Raw genomic sequence first — 22150 nt, 5'->3', positions numbered from 1 at the left:
TATTATATAATTTCGAAAACTCCATAACTATTTTATATCCGCCTGACTGAGATCTACAAGGTGACCATAGCTTGCTTCATACCAACAATCTCCGTGGGATCGACCCTTACTCACGTAAGGTTTATTACTTGGACGACCCAGTGCACTTGCTGGTTAGTTGTATCGAAGTTGTGAATGAAAAACGATTTATTAAGACGTGCGTACAGAGTTTTTGGCGCCGTTGCCTGAGATCACAATTTCATGCACCAAGTTTTTGGCGCCGTTGCCGGGGATTGTTCAAGTTTGGACAACTGACGGTTCATCTTGTTGCTCAGATTAGGTAATTTTCTTTTTGTTTTATTTTCAAAAATTTTTTAAAAATCTTTCAAAAATTTCTCATTTGTTTTCGAAAAAAGTTTTAAAATAAAAATGTTTTCAAAAATATATTTTTCTTCAGAATTTTTAAGAATGAATTCTAGTGTTTCATGAAGCATGTTGAAGCCTGGCTGGCTATAAAGCCATGTCTAATTCTTCTGGATAGAGAATGTCAGGCGTGTCATGTCTGAGTTACATACTAAAGCTTGGCTGGCTATTAAGCCATGCCTGACCCTTTGATTGGAGCTTTAGACTAAAGAGCATAAGATTCCTGGAATTCATATTAAAAATTTTGGAATCCTTATTTTTCTTTTTCAAAATGATTTTCGAAAAAATTAAAAGAAAATACAAAAAAATCATTAAATCATAAAAATCAAAAAAATATTTTTTATTTCTTGTTTGAGTCTTGAGTCAGATTTAAAGTTTGGTGTCAATTTCATGTTCATCTTGCATTTTTCGAAAAATTCATGCATTCATGGTGTTCTTCATGATCTTCAAGTTGTTCTTGGTAAGTCTTCTTGTTTGATCTTGATGTTTTCTTGTTTTGCATCTTTTCTTGTTTTTCATGTGCATTTTTGCATTCATAGTGTCTAAACATGAAAGATTTCTAAGTTTGGTGTCTTGCATGTTTTCTTTGCATATAAAAATTTTCAAAAAATAATTCTTGATGTTCATCATGACATTCAAAGTGTTCTTGGTGTTCATCTTGACATTCATAGTGTTCTTGCATTCATCACATACTTTGATCCATAACTTTCATGCATTGCATCATTTTTCATGTTTTTCTCTCTCATCATAAAAATTCAAAAATAAAAAAAAATATCTTCTCCTTTTTCTTCTCTTAAAATTTCGAAAATTAGATTTGACTTTTTCAAAAATTTTAAAAATCTAGTTGTTTTCATGAGTCAAATCAAATTTTCAATTTGAAAATCTTATCTTTTTCAAAATCTTTTTCAAAAATTAAATCTTTTTCAATTTTCTTAGTTATTTTCGAAAATTTTAAAAATATTTTTCAAAAATATTTTTCTTATCTTTACCTCCTAAATTTCGAAAATAACATCATCAATTAATGTTTTGATTCAAAAATTTCAAGTTTGTTACTTACTTGTTAAGAAAGATTCAAACTTTAAGTTCTAGAATCATATCTTGTGATTTCTTGTGAATCAAGTCATTAATTGTGATTTTAAAAATCAAATCTTTTTCAAAACTAATTTCAATAATATCTTTTCAAAAATATCTTATTATCTTATCTTTTTCAAAATCATATCTTTTTCAAAAATTTGATTTTTAAAATATCTTATCTAACTTCTTATCTTCTTATCTTTTTAAAAAAATTGATTTTCAAATTTGTTTCAACTAACTAACTAACTTTTTGTTTGTTTCTTATCTTTTTCAAAACTACCTAACTAACTATCTCTCTCTAATTTTCGAAAATATCTCCCTCTTTTTTTTAAAATTTCTTTTTAATTAACTAATTATCTTCATTTTTTATTTTAATTTTCGAAAATTACTAACCTTTTTCAAAAACTATTTTCGAAAATCACTAACTCTTTTTCAAAAATAATTTTCGAAAATTCTCTCCCTCTCTCATCTCCTTCTATTTATTTATTCATCTACTAACACTTCTCTTCATCCCACATCTCTGATCTCCTCACCTTTGTGTTTCTTTCCTTACATTTCATTCTACTCTTCTTCTTTTCTTCTACTCACACAGGGACCTCTATACTGTGGTAAAAAGGATCCCTATTATTATTATTTTTCTGTTTCCTCTTTTTCATATGAGCAGGAGCAAAGACAAGAATATTCTTGTTGAAGCAGATCTAGAACCTGAAAGGACTCTGAAGAGGAAACTAAGAGAAGCTAAATTACAACAATCTAGCAAGCACCTTTCAGAAATTTTCGAACAAGAAGAGGAGATGGCAGCCGAAAATAATAATAATGCAAGGAGGATGCTTGGTGACTTTACTGCACCTAATTCCAATTTACATGGAAGAAGCATCTCCATCCCTACCATTGGAGCAAACAATTTTGAGCTGAAACCTCAATTAGTTTCTCTGATGCAGCAGAACTTCAAGTTTCATGGACTTCCATCTGAAGATCCTTTTCAGTTCTTAACTGAATTCTTGCAGATATGTGATACTGTTAAGACTAATGGAGTAGATCCTGAAGTCTACAGGCTCATGCTTTTCCCTTTTGCTGTAAGAGACAAAGCTAGAGTATGGTTGGACTCTCAACCTAAGGATAGCCTGAACTCTTGGGATAAGCTGGTCAAGGCATTCTTAGCCAAGTTCTTTCCTCCTCAAAAGCTGAGTAAGCTTAGAGTGGATGTTCAAACCTTCAGACAGAAAGAAGGTGAATCCCTCTATGAAGCTTGGGAGAGATACAAAGAACTGACCAAAAAGTGTCCTTCTGACATGCTTTCAGAATGGACCATCCTGGATATATTCTATGATGGTCTATCTGAATTGGCTAAGATGTCATTGGATACTTCTACAGGTGGATCCATTCACCTAAAGAAAACGCCTGCAGAAGCTCAAGAACTCATTGACATGGTTGCTAACAACCAGTTCATGTACACTTCTAAGAGGAATCCTGTGAGTAATGGGATGCCTCAGAAGAAGGGAGTTCTTGAAATTGATACTCTGAATGCCATATTAGCTCAGAATAAAATATTGACTCAGCAAGTCAATATGATTTCTCAGAGTCTGAATGGAATGGAAGCTGCATCCAACAGTACTCAAGAGGCAGCCTCTGAAGAAGAAGTCTATGATCCTGAGAACCCTGGCAGAGGTAAATTACTTAGGTGAACCTTATGGAAACACCTATAACTCATCATGGAGAAATCATCCAAATTTCTCATGGAAGGATCAACAAAAGCCTCAACAAGGCTTTAATAATGGTGGAAGAAATAGGTTTAACAATAGTAAACCTTTTCCATCATCCACTCACCAACAGACAGAGAACTCTGAAAAAAATACCTCTAATTTAGCAAACTTAGTCTCTGATCTATCTAAGGCCACTGTAAGTTTCATGAATGAAACAAGGTCCTCCATTAGAAATTTGGAGGCACAAGTGGGCCAGCTGAGTAAAAGGATCACTGAAATCCCTCCTAGTACTCTCCCAAGTAATACAGAAGAAAATCCAAAAGGAGAGTGCAAGGCAATTGAATTGATCACCATGGCCGAACCTGTAAAGGAAGGAGAGAATGTGAATCCCAAGGAGGAAGACCTCCTGGGACGTCTAGTGATCAATAAGGAGCTTTCCTCTGAGGAACCAACGGAATCTGAGACTCATCTAGAGACCATAGAGATTCCATTGAACTTCCTTATGCCATTCATGAGCTCTGATGAGTATTCATCTTCTGAAGAGAATGAGGATGTTACTGAAGAGCAAGTTACCAAGTACCTTGGTGCAATCATGAAGCTGAATGCCAAATTATTTGGTATTGAGACTTGGGAAGATGAACCTCCCTTGTTCACTAATGAACTGAGTGATCTGGATCAACTGACATTGCCTCAGAAGAAACAGGATCCTGGAAAGTTCATAATACCTTGTACCATAGGCAACATGATCTTCGAAAAGGCTTTGTGTGACCTTGGTTCAGGGATAAACCTCATGCCCCTCTCTGTAATAGAGAAACTGGGAATCTATGGGGTACAAGCTGATAAAATCTCATTAGAGATGGTAGACAATTCAAGAAAACAGGCTTATGGACAAGTAGAGGATGTGTTAGTAAAGGTTGAAGGCCTTTACATCCCTGCTGATTTCATAGTCCTAGATACTGGGAAGGATGAGGATGAATTCATCATCCTTGGAAGACCCTTCCTAGCCACAACAAGAGCTGTAATTGATGTTGACAGAGGTGAACTAGTCCTTCAATTGAATGAGGACTCCCTTGAGTTTAAAACTCAAGGACATCCTTCTGTAAACATGGAAAGGAAGCATGAAAAGCTTCTCTCAAAACAGAGTCAACCAGAGCCCCCACAGTCAAACTCTAAGTTTGGTGTTGGGAGGCCACAACCAAACTCTAAGTTTGGTGTTGAACTTCCATATCCAAACTCTAAGTTTGGTGTTGGGAAGTCTCAACAATGCTCTGAACATCTGTGAGGCTCCATGAGAGCCCACTGTCAAGCTATTGACATTAAAGAAGTGATTGTTGGGAGGCAACCCAATTTTTATTTATCTAATTCTATTTTCTTATTCTTTCATGTTTTATTAGGTTCATGATCATGTGGAGTCACAAAATAAATAAAAGAAATTGAAAACGGAATCAAAAACAGTAGAAGAAAGATCACACCCTGGAGGAAGACCTTACTGGCGTTTAAACGCCAGTAAGAAGCATCTGGCTGGTGTTCAACGCCAGAACAGAGCATGGTTCTGGCGCTGAACGCCCAAAATGGGTAGCATCTGGGCGTTTGAACGCCAGAATCGCACCCTGGAGAAGAGCTGGCGCTGAACGCCCAGAACAAGCATGGTTCTGGCGTTCAACGCCAGAAATGGGCAACAAATGGGCGTTCAACGCCCAGAACAAGCACCAATCTGGCGCTAAACGCCCAGAGTTGTGTGCAAGGGAATTTTGCATGCCTAATTTTGTGCAAGATTGTAAATCCTTGAACACCTCAGGATCTGTGGACCCCACAGGATCACCTCAAGATCTGTGGACCCCACAGGATCCCCACCTACCTCCACTCACTTCTTCTCACCCCTCTTTCACACCATCCCATAAACACTCTTCCGCAAAACTCTTCACCGCTCACATCCATACACCCACCTACCTTTAAAATTCAACATCTCTTTCCCACCCAATCCCACCCATATGACCGAATACACACATCCCTCCATCTCCTCCATATCTTCTTCTTCTTCATCTATTCTTTCTTCTCTTGCTCGAGGGCGAGCAATATTCTAAGTTTGGTGTAGTAAAAGCATAAGCTTTTTATTTTTCCATTACCATTAATGGCACCTAAGGCCAGAGAAACCTCAAGAAGAGGAAAGGGAAGACAATTACTTCCACCTCTGAGCCATGGGAGATGGAAAGATTCATCTCACAAGCCCATCACTAAGAAAAGGATGGAGCAAACAAGAGAGCACATTCATGGATCTCAACAGGCACATGAAGAAGCTCATCATAAAGAAATCCCTGAGATACCTCAAGGGATGCACCTTCCTCCACAGAATTTTTGGGAGCAAATCAACACCTCCCTAGGAGAATTAAGTTCCAACATGGGACAATTAAGGGTGGAACATCAAGAGCACTCCATCATCCTTCATGAAATCAGAGAAGATCAATAAGCAATGAGGGAGGAGCAACAAAGACAAGGAAGAGACATAGAAGAGCTCAAGGACATCATTGGTTCCTCAAGGAGGAAATGCCACCATCACTAAGGTGGACTCATTCCTTGTTCTTACATTCTCTGTTTTTCGTTTTCTATGTTAAGTGCTTATCTAAGTTTGTGTCTTATTACATGATCATTAGTATTTAGTAACTTTGTCTTAAAGTTATGAATGTCCTATGAATCCATCACCTCTCTTAAAGGAAAACTGTTTTAATTCAAAAGAACAAGAAGTACATGAGTTTCGAATTTATCCTTGAACTTAGTTTAATTATATTGATGTGGTGACAATACTTTTTGTTTTCTGAATGAATGCTTGAACAGTGCATATGTCTTTTGAAGTTGTTGTTTAAGAATGTTAAATATGTTGGCTCTTGAAAGAATGATGATAAGGAGACATGTTATTTGATAATCTGAAAAATCATAAAAATGATTCTTGAAGCAAGAAAAAGCAGCAAAGAACAAAGCTTGCAGAAAAAAAAAAGTAGCGAAAAAAAATAGAAAGAAAAAGAAAAAGCAAGCAGAAAAAGCCAAAAGCTCTTAAAACCAAGAGGCAAGAGCAAAAAGCCAGTAACCCTTAAAACCAAAAGGCAAGGGTAATAAAAAGGATCCCAAGGCTTTGAGCATCAGTGGATAGGAGGGCCTAAAGGAATAAAATCTTGGCCTAAGCGGCTGAACCAAGCTGTCCCTAACCATGTGCTTGTGGCGTGAAGGTGTCAAGTGAAAACTTGAGACTGAGCGGTTAAAGTCAAGGTCCAAAGCAAAAACAGAGTGTGCTTAAGAACCCTGGACACCTCTAATTGGGGACTTTATCAAAGCTGAGTCACAATCTGAAAAGGTTCACCCAATTATGTGTCTGTGGCATTTATGTATCTGGTGGTAATATTGGAAAACAAAGTGCTTAGGGCCACGGCCAAGACTCATAAAATAGCTGTGTTCAAGAATCATCATACTGAACTAGGAGAATCAATAACACTATCTGAACTCTGAGTTCCTATAGATGCCAATCATTATGAACTTCAATGGATAAAGTGAGATGCCAAAACTATTCAAGAGGCAAAAAGCTACAAGTCCCGCTCATCTGATTGGAGCTATGTTTCATTGATAGTTTGGAATTTATAGTATATTCTCTTCTTTTTATCCTATTTTATTTTCAGTTGCTTGGGGACAAGCAACAATTTAAGTTTGGTGTTGTGATGAGCGGATAATTTATACGCTTTTTGGCATTATTTTTAGTATGTTTTTAGTAGAATCTAGTTACTTTTAGGGATGTTTTCATTAGTTTTTATGTTAAATTCACATTTCTGGACTTTACTATGAGTTTGTGTGTTTTTCTGTGATTTCAGGTATTTTCTGGCTGAAATTGAGGGACTTGAGCAAAAATCAGATTCAGAGGTAGAAAAAGGACTGCTGATGTTGTTGGATTCTGACCTCCCTGCACTCAAAGTGGATTTTCTGGAGCTACAGAACTCAACATGGCGCGCTTCCAATTGCGTTGGAAGGTAGACATCCAGGGCTTTCTAGCAATGTATAATAGTCTATACTTTGGCCGAGTTTAGACGACGTAAAAGGGCGTTGAACGCCAATTCTATGCTGCTGTCTGGAGTTAAACGCCAGAAACAAGTCACAAACCAGAGTTGAACGCCAGAAATACGTTACAACCTGGCGTTCAACTCCAGAAAGAGCCTCTGCACGTGTAACATTCAAGCTCAGCCCAAGCACACACCAAGCGGGCCCCGGAAGTGGATTTATGCATCAATTACTTACTTCTGTAAACCCTAGTAACTAGTTTATTATAAATAGGACTTTTTACTATTGTATTAGACATCTTTGGACGCCTAGTTCTTAGATCATGGGGGCTGGCCATTCGGCCATGCCTGGACCTTTCACTTATGTATTTTCAACGGTAGAGTTTCTGCACTCCATGGATTAAGGTGTGGAGCTCTGCTGTTCCTCATGAATTAATGCAAAGTACTACTGTTTTCTATTCAATTCAACTTATTCCGCTTCTAAGATATTCATTTGCACTTCAACATGAATGTGATGAACGTGACAATCATCATCATTCCCTATGAACGCGTGCCTGACAACCACTTCCGTTCTACCTTAGATTGAATGAGTATATCTTAGATCTCTTAATCAGAATCTTCGTGGTGTAAGCTAGATTGATGGCGGCATTCATGAGAATCCAGAAAGTCTAAACCTTGTCTGTGGTATTCCGAGTAGGATTCAGGGATTGAATGACTGTGATGAGCTTCAAATTCGCGAGTGCTGGGCGTAGTGATAGACGCAAAAGGAGGGTGAATCCTATTCCAGTATGATCGAGAACCTCAGATGATTAGCCGTGCTGTGACAGAGCATTTGGACCATTTTCACAAGAGGATGGGATGTAGCCATTGACAACGGTGATGCCCTTACATAAAGCCAGCCATGGAAAGGAGTAAGATTGATTGGATGAAGATAGCAGGAAAGTAGAGGTTCAGAGGAACGAATGCATCTCTATGCGCTTATCTGAAATTCTCACCAATGATTTACATAAGTATTTCTATCCTTATTTTATTATATAATTTCGAAAACTCCATAACTATTTTATATCCGCCTGACTGAGATCTACAAGGTGACCATAGCTTGCTTCATACCAACAATCTCCGTGGGATCGACCCTTACTCACGTAAGGTTTATTACTTGGACGACCCAGTGCACTTGCTGGTTAGTTGTATCGAAGTTGTGAATGAAAAACAATTTATTAAGACGTGCGTACAGAGTTTTTGGCGCCATTGCCTGAGATCACAATTTCGTGCACCATTTAGTGATGTTTTGGTAACTGTTTGGATGTTTGGAATGCTTGGTTTGGTGCAAGAAATTAGAAAATTTTGAAAAATAGAGCACCTTGTCACGCGTGCGTGTGCGTGTGACCCACACGTACGCGTGACATCCCTGAATTTGAGCATGCCAAGATCACGCGTGGACTGTGCCGTCACATGGTCTAGATAGAGAGTTGTGCGCATGGTGTGTGGGAACTATGCGTCTAGCACAATCTTTTCTCATGCGTACACGTGACCGATGCGTACACGTGACTTCCTATTTTCCCCTATCACCCGTATGCCTGCCAAACGCATACGCATCGCATTCCATTCTCCCAACCCACGCCTACGTATGACCCATGCCTACACGTGGGCACCCCTGACTCACATACTCTTCTTTTCTTCTCTTCTTTCTATTTCTTTTCTTCTTTTCTCTTCTCTTCTTTTCTTTCCTTCTTTCAACCATTATCCATTACCAACATTTACCATCTACCATCATGTTCTCTAGTTAGTTAGTTAGTTAGTTTAATTTTCTATTTTGGTGGTAAGTGTTGGATTATTAATCTTGTTTGATGTATATTGCTGCTGATTACTAGCATGATGCTATTTTAGTATCATTGTTGTTAATATTCATTGTTGGATTTCTTTATTGAGGTTATAATTTGTTGCTTGGTATTGATTTTTGCGTGTTTATTATCTCAGCATACCAAGTACTTATGACATTGCCTTCAAGGAAGTTTTTGGATTTCTAAATTGCATGTTGTAGCTAGCCACCATGTAATTTAAATTCATTATCTATTATTAGGCAATTGTATGTAGTTGATGCATTTTTTGTTAGGTGATGCTTGTTTATGATTGTCTTTATTTATGTCACCTATTTCATGCATTGAGATTCTGGAATTTTGAAATTGGATCATAAGCTTACCTAGTGACATTTTTTTGAGCTTTTTAAGCTTTGTGGACCATGCTTGCTATATGATGGATTTTAACTTCTATTTCTCTTTTCCAAAGTTGCATAGCAACCATGTGTCCCACTTCATGTCAATTAGGTAATGCAAACAAACTTCAATGTGTGTCATTGTTTGATGTGTGAATTTCATATTTTATTTTGTTCATTAAGTTTCCTTAAACATCAATCTATGCCCATTCCGTATCCGTTTCACAATTGTTTGATTATTGCTTGAATGCTTTTATGCTTCTTTGCTACTTGTTTGTTTATCTCAACCAACAAGTTTCTTTTAAAATATATCAAGCACACTAGAATGAGTAAAGTGCGTACTTATTTTATGTAATTGTGATGTAGCTTTCTATGCTAGTGTGTGTTTTCTAAACCGCATGCAACTTAGAACTCACGCACTATTTTTCCTTAATGTCACAAACTGACAAAGCAAGCATAAACAAGAACAATTACTAAGCTATCACTAGATCAAAAGGCAATTAATATAATTTATAGAAGATAGAAGTAATAAACAATGAGAATGTAATTCAATGCATGAAAGGACCTTGACTTGGAGTTGAGAGTTAAGGAATCCTATCCTTGTCATAACACAACCATGGCAATTACAATGAGTTAATCCCACTTAGTTAACTGGTGCAGAATTTATAACCCACAAACAAACCGACAAGTACACTGGGTCGTACCAAGTAGTACCTCAAGTGAATGAGGGTTGATCCCACGAGGATTGATGGACTAAGCAACAATGATTGAGTGATTTACTTAGTTAAACAAGCAGAAAAGAGTGGTTTGAGAGTTCAATTGCATCAAACAGTAAATTCAGAAAATCAGAAAGCAAGCAGTAAACGGGTTGTGAAATATATATGAGAAAATAGTTAAGGTTTCGGAGATGTTTATCTTCTGGATTTCTATTTCTTACCAACTATTTTAATCATGCAAGATTCAATTCATGGCAAATTGTATGTGACTAAACCCTAATTCCTTAGACCTTTTTAGTCTCCTTTAACCTTCATCAACCGCCAATTCCTTGGACACTTAATTTCGATTAGAGGGTTAAGTTCATATCTAGTTTATATGCCACAGAAATCCTAATTACCCAAATATAAGAGGATTATATGTCACGTATTCCGTTAAGTCCAGATAATTAGAAATTTAGGAAAAATTGTTTTCAAGCTGTTATTCAAGTAAATTGCTTTTCCAAGGTTTACAAGAACTCAATTAGAATAAGGGTCATACTTCCGTTCCATCCAAATTCATAAGATGAAGAACGAAAATAATTTTTGAAATTGAAATCAGTACATAAATTAAAATAGAAAAGTAATAGTATCAATTCATACAATAGACAGAGTTCCTAACCTTAACAGTGGAGGTTTAGTTGCTCATGGTTCAGAGAGAAAACAAGGATTCAGAAAACTGTAAAGTATGGAATGAGGTAGGAGAAAAGAGAAGAGCCCGAAGGGCTGAATCTTTTTCCTTTTATTTTAATCCTAATTAATGTAAAATATATTTTCCAAAACTAAATAATATTTTTTTCTATTTTAAAATAAAATAAAGTTTAATAAAAAATTAATTAAAACACTCGTTGCTTGCTTCAATTGGCGCTGGGACCACTTGGTTTCTTCAAGGCTGGCATGTAACACCTAATTACCCTAAGCCTTACCTCATGCCATAAAGCAAAGATAAATCAAAGGTTATGACAATTCTAAAGCTTGTACATAAATATATATAGAAGAAATAATAATTCTAGAAGCCCGATGAAGAAAATGAGCTCAAATACGGAATTACAAAGCACGAACGTTCACACAAAGCTACAAGCGTAAGAGACAAGATCCACTATGTGAGATAACAAGATATATGTAGCTATATAAGACTATAATAATCATAAGATACTAGCCATAGCCCACGGAGTTTAGGTCGACTAGTTAACTACTGACATACAGAGTTTTGAAAATAAGACAGCTTATCCAGAATATCTCTCATAAAGTAAGTCTCTAAAGCAAAATAAAATACAAAAGTGAGAGTACTAATAAAAATAAATCAAAAGACTCTAAATACATGATAAAGGTCCTCCGCTCTGTCACCAACAAGAAACTCACTGAGGTGGATTGTGACCTGCATCTGAAAAACAGCAACAAAGTATGGAATGGGAACCGGAGGGTCTCAGTATGGTAACAGTGCCCAATAATGTAAGATATAAGACCCCGGGATGCCAGAGGCGATCCTAGAGCTTCATATCCATCATAAGATTCAACTTAAAGCATACTAAAATTAAAATCATAACTTTAAAACCTTTATAAAAAGTGGTAAACTAACTTAAGGGATTTCCAACTATCAGTTCACCGCTGTCCCACAGCCTTCTCCAGCCTAACTGCCATGCGATCACATCGCCACCGCCTTCCAATCCTCCTCAATCCCAGTAGAAAAATATAGTTAATAGCAATGCAAGTAAAGCACAAGTATAAGCATGTATATCAAGTAATTCAAATAGGCAATTAGGCATGTTATACAATTAGGCAAACAATACAAGTTGGCAAAGCAAACAAACAGATAGAAAATGCACATGATGAATGCCTGTCCTATTGGCTGTGATATCACATTGTCAGTTCAACTGCCCACCTGACAAATCTTCATGGAGATGTCGCCCTTCAGAATCACAACGGGAAGCCCCGAGATATGGTGCTCCGAACACCGTCCAGGATTTTGTGCCTGCACACTCTAGTGATCCGAAGGGATGCAAGCGGGATACTATTGTCACGGACTTCACATCTCAACATAAGCAGGACGAACCACCGCCCTTACGCCGTTGCCGATACCTCAACAGGCGAGATACAACCAAACCGTCCCTGCCAGGCGCAGAGCGTCATAACAGTCCTAGTATAAAACAGTAATTCAGCGGTTTTCAGAAATCATTTTTCAATATATCATGGATCCATCATTCCATTCCGAGTCCCAGACTCATCTCAACCACTACCAATTCCTAAATTCCATTCCGAACTCATCAGTTCGTCACTTTCATAATCCCTTATCATTAATCACCAATATACTATTTTTCCTTCTCACTCAACTAAACCCATTCACAGCACACCAGAAACCTAAACCTCCGTTCTCTAACTTTTCAAGGAAATACCAAATAATTCCTCCCAAGACCTTCTCTATGTTTTAATATCCAAAAACAAGCCAAAAAGTCTTAAATAGGTGTCACAGAAGTTTACAAGCTTGTTGGGAAGATGAAACAGTTAAAAACAGGATTTTAGTTGAAAAACAGAGATGTGCGTACGCATAGGGGTGTGCGTGTGGACGCCCAGGAGGATTTTTAAGATGTGTGCATACGCATAGAGGTGTGCGTACGCACAAGAGTAAAATTTTCCAATTCTGTTCGCTCTCACAAGGCGTGCAAATGCCCTCAGCAGAATACACCTTCCAACGTGTGCATACGCACAAGGCTGTGCATGCGCACAGCTTGCAAAGCTTCGTTGGTTGTGTGTGCGCATAGAACGTGCTTGCGCTCCCAGCAGTAACCATATCCCCGTGTGTGCATACGCATAAAGCTGTGCGTGCGCACAGTTTCAAAAATTCACAGGGTGTGCGTTCGCATAAAGCTGTGCGTGCGCACACAAACCAGAAATCACAAATTCTGCAGCATTCATAGAATTCAGATTTCATACACCAACTTTCAATGATCATATCTTTTTCTACAAAATTCGGACTTCCACAAAATTTAAACCATTTTAAAGCTTTTTGAATTAAATTTAATTTGATATAACAATCATTCAATTTCAAAAACCGTAGCTCAAGATATGATCCGTCGACATTAGCCTAAAATCCATTTTTACCAAAAATTTCTAAACCTCAATTTTACCAAACTCTCAATCCAAAATCACTTATTCCATATTCAAAAGAGTTCTAATGTACCTAAACCATATTCATATACTTTAAAATCATTTCACAACCTATCCATATACAATTTCACCAATTCCATCCAAAAGTCCCACTTTCATGCCTCCAATTCTCAATTATTACAACTCAAAGCATCATCTATCAACATCAATACACTTTATAAATCATTATCAACACCCAATTTCATCATTTTTAATCCCACATCATAAATTAACTTCAACATTCGTCAAAATCATACCTTCATCGAAATTATCATATATCAACATTCATTATCAACCAATTCAATCCTATCCTAAGTTCTACTAGCCTAAGTGTCCAGAGATATTACATGTTACATAGAGGAAATCAAAACCATAACTTGGCCGATTTCCAATATCCATAAAACACTAATTTGAGTCCAAGCAAGCTTTCAACCCAAAATCAAGTTACCAACAATTCACGAACTAACTCCAACAAGCATCAACAACCAAATTTTCCAAGCTATACACATTAATTACCACAAATCAATACCTAGGATTTATCAAAATCACAATTTTAAAAGGTAAAGAGTTTCCTTACCTTTTTCGATGGTGTTTGTGGCACAAACCACCAATCGCCCAACCATAAGTACTACCTAAACAATCAAAACACAAAAATTCATTCAAAATTATTACCCACATTTTCGGATTTTTAGGGCCGAGGGAAAGAGATGAAAATTCGAAATCTTACCAACAAATATTAAATAGAACTAACGGGCTCGGCGAGAGCTTCACATAGCCGCTGACGGCACGCGAATTGGAGCACCCTAGCTCGAGTTATGGTCACCGGAAGTTGTATGTGAATAGTAACACTCTCTCTTCTCCTCTCTTCTCTTGCAGCTGCTAGGTTTAGTGTGTGGGTGGGTTATGAGCTGAAATGCCTCATTTTAAGTGTATTTATATGTTGGGTTTGGACCCAACTTTGGCCCGGTCCAACCCGTTAGCGTTTTTAGCCCGTTTGACCCGATTTCGGGCCAAACCTTTAAAATTAGTGCCCGGTTTTCAACTTTAATTATTTTTCTAAGTTTTTCTACTGTTTTTTCTGCTCTTACAGAGTACCGGGCAGACTTAAACCAGTTCGACCGGTTTATCTGCTGGTTCGCAGTCTTACACGGTTTTTTGCAAAAAGTATATTTTCTAACTCAGAAAAATCTACTCAGTCCAAAAATCATAATTAAATTTTCTAATTAATATTCTAAAATTTTAAACCTAATTCGTGCAATTAAATTATTATTATTTAACGTTAATTAATTTGCGGTTCTTACATTTTTCCCACCAAATAAGAAATTTTGCCCTCAAAATTTGGCTTACCCACCATCATCCTTAAACATTCCCTCAACTTAAACCTACCTCTCACCATTCATCGTTTCATTCCTCCACGTTAGCTCAAATTCCTATTTACATCCTTCATTCATATTTATAGTGCCATATTTAACCAAATTCAAGCCTATGCTGTATTCATCCTTTTTACTCTTAGATTCTCTCAACTCAACTTCCATACTACATCGGCCTTTCAACTTAATATGTTCCAAGTCCGCCTCTCGAATAAATCATTTCCCATCTCAATCCTAAACCCAAGGTCACCACGCATCAATTATCACAATCCTTAGCTTCCAAACTTGACAATTATGCTCATCTGCCATCCAAATCCAAATTAGTCACCTACCCTCATGTTCACAACCTATCCCAAGTCATTCTATTTTTACAATCACAATTAAACTTAGTCCTTAGAAACCTTCACTTACATTGATCCACTAAACTCTTCAAGTATTCAAGCCTAAGATATGTCTAGTCACCATCCCATTACCTATATTCACAACTATCATGTGCCATTTCTTTCTGCAAGCTTCTGCTGCGCCACTCTAATTTTTAGTCACTAATTAACTAATTAATCCAAACGTTCAATCAAGTCATACATCATTATCGGATTATAAAACCTAGGCTTAATTCTAAACTCTCTTAACTTAACCCAAATAGTGTTTATGCTCATCCTAAGACTGTCACAATTTAGTGTCTTATAGCATCTCTATGCCTCATTCAAGGTCTTATTAAATCCACAATCTCTATAATTATACTACCCGTTACCTAGAACCTCAACAACAACTAGGGTATCTATTCCGGTTGTTCATCTTTACTTTAACTGAGATGCTACAACTCGACATACTAAACAACCTACGAGTTTTCACTTATCATAACTAAATCAAATATTAAACTCAGCCAAAAATTCAAGCCTAGAATTTATTCTCACTTATCTTTCTCCTTCTCTACTTACCTCTACACTCAATAATTCACCATGTACCAGATGTTACCTTAACCACCCTATAATCTACGCAGAGAAACCAAGTCAAGTGCGAAAATTTTTGGGTGACAACTTATCTCAAGATCGTAATCTTTTAGTAATTACACCCATCTCCATGCGGTAGTTCCTCCTTACTCCACATTTTCAACATGAGCACAAACACAGTAGGATCTAGATCGTGAGTCAGAGAATTTACTTCGTTACGACCTCAATCGTCGTGATGCCTAACCCACTACATCCTAATGTTACATCAGAACGCACCCAAGATTTCCAACGAAGCATCATCATAGATCTTAACTGGTTCATGGGGTTCCGACGACACAAACATTAGCTCTGTGATTCATCTTTCTTTCAAATCTTTAAATAGTTTCTCCACAGTTTGACGTCTGTACCAACGAGGCCTCCTTGTGTGTCAATTTAATTATAGGTAACATCATTTGCAAACATAAAGCTTCACCACTCCTTGCGATGTTGCACTCTCGCAAGTTCTGTCCTTCGGATTTATAATTCGTGTCCTAGGAAACTAATGTATCGATGGTTGCATTTAAAGATTGCATGCGATATGAAAATGAGCTCAAGCTATCCAAAAAAAATATCAAGCTAGAAAGAAAGCAAACAATTTTGAAGGGTATCTGTAAGAAGTTGAAAAGATGCATTGTTTTGGGATCAGATATGGTTGTAGGAATTTAAAAAATGCACTAGAAAGAGAATTAGAGTGCATCTCAAAATGGAATTGCAATTTGAGAATCCTAAGAGGATACAATAAAGTACATTGAATCAAAATACGTTTGTACTGATTTCAAGAGGATATTACAAGCCCTTAAATAAAGGCGGTTTACCTCAACAGTACACGTTCAGGCTCACATCAAGGAATACAAGGTTCGTGCGAGAATATGTGCAAACAAAGAATAGGATTAGGCAAAGTTTAATTTACTCACCAAGAAGGATTTCGAAATAAAGAGCTTTAATGCAATTTACAAGGGAAAAGATAGGTCGGTTCACAAGGATATATTAGTCCTTTCATTCGTATAAAACTTCACACTGTCATTAAGATTACCGTGCTTCCGTGGCGTTACTCTGCCTTTAAGGATTTAATGATTTGCCTACATCAACCAGAAACGTCCCTAAGTTCTGTCGGCTCTAGTGGCAATACTTTATGCGTCACAAGTGAGCTTGGTCCAAAAATTAATACTAAGTTTGACACCTTTACCCTCAAACCTTTCTCTCTGTCACAAGCTATAAGTATGCGGTGTTCCAATATCACACAATGCAGCTAAAATTTTATAACCAGTTATACACCTACCACTTTTCTCAGGCTCCCGCATATGGCGTTCACAGCGAATACATGGCTTTACTGTTGGTTCTGACTTGCATCCTGGTTTTTCCCACGACGGCAATCCCTGGCAATGTGTCCAAACAGTCCATAAGTATAGCATCGACCATTTCCTTTTGCCCGGTGAAACTGGCCATTGTTGTTCCTTCTGAAGTTTTCTTGACCTTGAAGATGCTGAGTGGCATGTCCATCCCTTTTTAAGATCTGGCCTCTTGGTGGAAAGTGCTTTCCACGGCCTCTGCTACTGGTACCCTCGTGAGTATCTCTCGTCAAAGTCATTTTCTCAATGCAATCCTCCATGAATCTTGCTTCATTCACCAATTCCGAGAATCTCTTAATCTCAAATGGAGCCACAGCACGCATGATATCTTCCCTCAGCCCTACTTGGTACTTTTCACACTTCCAATCCTTATAGGACTCAGGGGCTCCTCGACATACCCTTGAAAACCTACAGAGCTCTTGAAACTTACTCGTATACTCGGCCACAGGCATTGAACCTAGCTTCAGCTGTATAAGATCTAACTCTCTGGCCTCCCTCACTAACTCAGGAAAATACTTCTTGTTGAAAACAGTCCGAAATAGCTCCCTTGGAATATCCATATTCTGTAGTTGCAGAAATCGACACTCTCCTTACCACCAATGTTGAACTTCTCCTACGAGTTGATAAGCCGCATATTCCACGAACTGATTATTCGGGACATGTTGAGTCTGTAAGGCACACTCCACAGCTTTGAACCAATTGTCTGCTTCAGTAGGATTTGTCAATCCATTGAAAATCGGCGGGTCAACTTTCAGAAAAGCAGCTAGAGTCCTCGGAACACCACCTAAGCTGTCCTCAGTACCTTCTACATTTTTATTTCCGGCTGATTGCCTTGTTCGCCGCATAGCATTAGTAGTCATCGCAGTGCTCACTTGAATCGTGTTAGCTAGGTTAGTCTTTGCCGCCATGAGTTCAGCGTGATTTTCCATCGACAGGTTACCCTCATAATCTCTCTGTATACGTGACTGACCTTGTCCGCAAGATGCCATTCAGGGTCATGTCCACATCAAACAATTGATATCAAGGTGATCAGTCTCAATATCAAAAGCCTAGTGCTTCAATTATCCCAAAAAGGTACTCATAAATAAGCATGCTATATATATATCAAGCAGATAACCTACATAGCATGAGAGAAAAAGACACAGAGTATGCAATGAAGCACAATCGGTCCATCCCTCAGGCTCACATGGACAAACCACTCTGATACCACTAAATGTAACACCCTAATTACCCTAAGCCTTACCTCATGTCGTAAAGCAAAGGTTAATCAAAGGTTACGACAATTCTAAAGCTTGTACATAAATATATAAAGAAGAAATAATAATTCTAGAAGCCCGATGAAGAAAATGAGCTCAAATACGGAATTACAAAGCACGAACACTCACACGAAGCTACAAGCGTAAGAGACAAGATCCACTATGTGAGATAACAAGATATATGTAGCTATATAAGAGTATAATAATCATAAGATACTAGCCACAGCCCGCGGAGTTTAGGTCAACTAGTTAACTTCTGACATACAGAGTTTTGAAAATAAGACAGCCTATACAGAATATCTCTCATAAAGTAAGCCTCTAAAGTAAAATAAAATACAAAAGTGAGAGTAGTAATAAAAATAAATCAAAAGACTCTAAATACATGATAAAGGTCCTCCGCTCTGTCACCATCAAGCAACTCACCGAGGTGCGTTGCGACCTGCATTTGAAAAATAACAACAAAGTATGGAATGAGAACCGGGGGTTCTCAGTATGGTAACAGTGCCCAGTAATGTAAGATATAAGATCCCGGGATGCTAGAGGCAATCCTAGAGCTTCATATCCATCATAAGATTCAACTTAAAACATATTAAAATTAAAACCATAACTTTAAAACCTTTATAAAAAGGGGTAAACTAACTTAAAGGATTTTTAACTATCAGTTCACCGCTGTCCCACAGCCTTCTCCAGCCTAACCGCCATGCAATCACATCGCCACCACCTTCCAATCCTCCTCAATCCCAGTAGAAAAACACAGGTAATATCAATGCAGGTAAAGCACACGTATAAGCATGTATATCAAGTAATTTAAAAAGGCAATTAGGCACGTTATACAATTAGGAAAACAATACAAGTCGGCAAAGCAAACAAACAAATAGAAGATGCACATGATGAATGCATGCCCTATTGGCTGTGATATCACATTGTCGGTTCAACTGCCAACCCGACACATCTCCATGGAGATGTCGCCCTTCGGAATCATAATGGGAACCCCCGAGATATGGTGCTCCAAATACCGTCCAGGATTTTGTTCCTACACACTCTAGTGATCCGAAGGGATGCGAGCGGGATACTATTGCCACGGACCTCACATCTCAACGTAAGCGGAATGAACCACCGCCCTTACGCCGTCGCCGCTACCTCGACAGGCGGGATCCAACCAAACCGTCCCTGCCAAGCGTATAGCGTCTCAACAGTCCCAGTATAAAACAGTCATTTAGTGGTTTTTAGAAATAATTTTTCAATATATCATGGATCCATCATTCCATTCCGAGTCCCAGACTCATCTCAACCACTACCAATTCCTAAATTCCATTATGAACTCATCAGTTTGCCACTTTCATAATCCCTTATCATTAATCACCAATATACTATTCTTCTCACTCAACCAAACCCATTCACAGCACACTAGAAACCTAAACTTCCGTTCTCTAACTTTTCAAGGAAATACCAAATAATTCCACCCAAGACCTTCTCAATGTTTTAATATCCAAAAACAAGCCAAAAAGTGTTAAATAGGTGTTACAGAAGTTTACAAGCTTATTGGAAAGGTGAAACAGTTAAAAACAATATTTTAGTTGAAAAACAAGGCATGTGTGTACGCACAGGGGTGTGCGCGCGTACGCCCAGGAGGATTTTTAAGATGTGTGCGTACGCATAGAGGTGTCCGTACCTACAAGAGTAAAATTTTCCAATTCTGTTCGCTCACACAAGGTGTGCGAACGCCCTTAGCAGAATACACCTTCCAACATGTTCGTACGCACAAAGCTGTGCATGCACAAAGCTGTGCGTGCACACAGCTTGCAAAGCTTCGTTGGTTGTGTGTGCGCACAGAGCGTGCTAATGCTCCCAGAAGTAGCCATATCCCCGTGTGTGCATATGCACAAGACTGTGCATGCACACAATTTCAAAAATTTACAGGGTGTGCGTGCGCACACAAACCAGAAATCACAAATTCTGCAGCATTCACAGAATTCAGATTCAGACACCAACTTTCAACGATCATATCTTTTTCTATAAAATTCGGATTTCCACAAACTATAAACCATTTTAAAGCTTTTTGAATTAAATTTAATTTGATATAAAAATCATTCAATTTCATAACCGTAACTCAAGATATGATCCGTCGAATTTAGCTTAAAATCCATTTTTACCAAAAATTTCTAAACCTCAATTTTACTAAACTCTTAATCTAAAATCACTTAGTCACCAAAAAAAAAATCTAAAATCACTTATTCCATATTCAAAAGAGTCCTATTGTACCTAAACCATATTCATATACTTTAAAATCATTCCACAACCTATCAATATACAATTTCACCAATTCCATCCAAAAGTCCCACTTTCATGCCTCCAATTCTCAATTATTACAACTCAAAGCATCATCTATCAACATCAATACACTTCATAAATCATTATCAACACTCAATTTCATCATTTTTAATCCCACATCATAAATTAACTTCAACATTCATCAAAATCATACCTTCATCAAAATCATCAAATATTAACATTCATTATCAACCAATTCAATACTATCCTAAGGTCTACTAGCCTAAGTGTCCAGAGATATTACATGTTACATAGAGGAAACTGAAACCATACCTTAGCCGATCCCCAATATACACAAAACACCAATTTGATTCCACGCAAGCTTTCAACCCAAAATCAAGTCACCAACAATTCACCAACTAACTCCAACAGGCATCAATAACCAATTTTTCCAAGCTATACAAATTAATTACCACAAATCAATACCTAGGGTTCATCAAAATCACAATTTCAAAAGGTAAAGAGTTTACCTACCTTTCCCGATGGTGTTTGGGGCACAAACCACCAATAGCCCAACCTTAAGTACTACCTAAACAATCAAAACACAAAAATTCATTCAAAATTATTACCCACATTTTTGGATTTTTAGGGGCAGAAGGAAAGAGATGAAAATTCGAAATCTTACCAACAAATGTTAGATATAACTAAGAGACTCGGTGAGGGCTTTGCGTCGCCGTTAACGGCACGCGAATCGCAGCACCGTAGCTCGAGTTATGGCCTAGGTTTAGTGTGTGGGTGGGTTATGAGCTGAAATGGCTCATTTTAAGTATATTTATATGTTGGGTTCGGGCCTAACTTGGGCCCGGTCCAACCTGTTAGCATTTTTTGCCCGTTTGCCTCAATTTCGGGCCAAACCTTTAAAATTAGTGCCCGGTTTTCAACTTTAACTATTTTTCTAAGTTTTTCTACAATTTTTACTCCTCTTACACAGTACCGGGCAGACTTAAACCGGTTTGACCGGTTTATCTGCCGGTTCGCAATCTTACGCGATTTTTTGCAAAAAGTACATTTTCTAACTCAGAAAAATCTACTGAGTCCAAAAATCATAATTAAATTTTCTAATTAATAGTCTAAAATTTTGAACCTTATTCGGGCAATTAAATTATTATTATTATTTAACGTTAATTAATCAGTAAATTAATTCGCGGTTCTTACATGGCGCCTAACTTGGAAAATCCCAAGTTAGGTAACAGTGACAATGGTATTGTTGAAACTAGCTTGAACATGAATAACGCCCTTTGGTATTTTACGAGCATGTTTACGTGAACCAATACGTCCATTTTTACGCGAACCAATTTTGGGTATAGGTTTTGCCATATCTTATTATCTTTTTATTATTTCATAATTATTATCTCATAACCTAAAAGGAAGTCTGAGATGTATGGATATATTCATTTCATGTCAAAAAAACAGATGTTTTACTATATTTCTTTTTTTTTAATTAGAAACTAGAATTAATATTCTCAAAATTGGCATTCTATTTGTGTTAATATACAACTAACAAAAATCGAATTTCCAATTTTAGATCCCC

At 37.5% G+C, this 22150-nt stretch overlaps 1 non-coding gene across 1 annotated transcript; it reads right to left on the bottom strand.

The window, feature by feature from the left end:
- Positions 1 to 2666: 2666 nt before the first annotated feature.
- On the bottom strand, positions 2667 to 2774 carry LOC148553672 (small nucleolar RNA R71). Its single transcript, XR_015892764.1, has one exon. It is a non-coding gene; the product is annotated as a small nucleolar RNA R71 (small nucleolar RNA).
- Between the last annotated feature and the right edge of the window lie 19376 nt (positions 2775 to 22150).

This window comes from Arachis ipaensis, chromosome B7 (assembly GCF_059453495.1).
Source record: "Arachis ipaensis isolate K30076 ecotype BB chromosome B7, ASM5945349v1, whole genome shotgun sequence".
Lineage (NCBI taxonomy): Eukaryota > Viridiplantae > Streptophyta > Magnoliopsida > Fabales > Fabaceae > Arachis > Arachis ipaensis.
The sequence above is the reverse complement of the archived record's forward strand: the minus strand, read 5'-3'. Positions and strand labels throughout refer to the sequence as shown.